The following is a 1,541-nucleotide window of genomic DNA, read 5'->3' as shown; positions in this document are numbered from 1 at the left end:
AAGAGGGAGTTTGAACTCCCCTTTTCCTGTTCCCGCTCAGTTCTCAGGTGCCAGCAGGTACAGGAGAGGTCCAAGTGTGCGGCTTTTAGTGTCTGAGGAGTACTTACCTTGCAGGAGGAATGGAAGCAACCCAACTGATGTTTGGACCTTCTATCAAAAATCTCACTTTGGTCCTGCTCTTCTATTGTCAGAAAAATTCTGCCTAAATGTGACCCCCTTTAACCTGTTCACTTTTCTGAAGTCACTTGCCTGCAACAAATGACTGAAACCAGCTCACTGCAGCCTGAGTACCAAAAACGAGGGCTGCTTTTTCGTTTTGAAGTAGTATACCTAAACCATTTTCACTTTAGAACCAGGAAAGGACTTGTTTTTTTCAGAAGCTGCTTTTAATAATCTGGAACTGAACAAGGTAAAACCAAACTCAGTTCAGTTTATCCTCAGTGTTGCTCAATACCACGTAACAGGACTAAGAAGTGAAGCTATTAGGTGTTTTCTTGGTCTGCTGCTTAAGAACTGTGATTCAGTAACTCTCCTTTTAGGGCTGCAGTCCTTACCCAAGCATCTACTGCTACTGACTGAATAGAAAAAATGTTTCCATTAAGGCCATAAGAATCAGCCTCTTTAAAGTATTCTGGTATATCCGGCATATCTTATCATGCTGCTCTAAGACTGTATTGTATTCTGATAGAAAATTCACATCTGGAGTAAGAAAGCAAGAATATTTTATACAGTAAAATACTGAGGCAGTAGCCTCAATTAGAAGAATTACTATGCTAGCGCTAGTAGCACAATACACTGTTTTTCGCATTAAGCAAGAAAGCAGGAAAACTATGTTATATGCCTCGTTCAGGAAAGACTTAGGTTTACAAAGTCACTTCATTCTTCATGCTTTTAAAAGGAAATTTAATGCTGCTATAACAGCACTAGGAACTCCTTGGGGGAGGAAAAAGAATCAGCCTGGACAAAGTTTTTGTACATAGTCAGCAATTATATATGTTCCAGGCAGTCCCCATTTCTTCTACTTCGGGAAAAAAACCAAAACAAAAACCTCATCACCACCACATACAAAAGATTAGAAGCCTTCCTCAGCAGAAAAATACCTTCACAAAGCTCTCCACCCCTGTCTCATGCCCTCTGTCCCCCCACTAACGACCACAGGGAAAAAAAAAAGCCCATACTGACAAAACTCCGCGTCTGCAAAACTTTTCAGTTTCTCGGTGGACTCCGAAGCGGTGTGCTGTTTGTTTTACTTAACCCCCGCCTTCCCCCTCTTCTGGCACCCCAGACAGACAGGCACATACACACGCACCCAGCTCACGTTTCCCTGCCGCTGCGTCGTGCCAGGAACGCTGCCAGCCAAACACAATCCCCACAGAACGACTTTCCGACGGAGGAAAACTGCCCCAAACCAGCCGAAGAGCAGGAAGCCGAGCACCCACCTATGGAAGCCGCGGTGACAGGGGCTGTCGCCCGGAGCCGGGGCCGTGTGGGGTCCCCGTCTCCTCGAGCCCATGCTGCTGCGGCTCAGGGGAGCGCCGCGG

Source organism: Mesitornis unicolor, unplaced genomic scaffold, assembly GCF_000695765.1.
Source record: "Mesitornis unicolor isolate BGI_N332 unplaced genomic scaffold, ASM69576v1 scaffold39920, whole genome shotgun sequence".
NCBI classification, from domain to species: Eukaryota; Metazoa; Chordata; class Aves; order Mesitornithiformes; family Mesitornithidae; genus Mesitornis; species Mesitornis unicolor.
The sequence above is the reverse complement of the archived record's forward strand: the minus strand, read 5'-3'. Positions refer to the sequence as shown.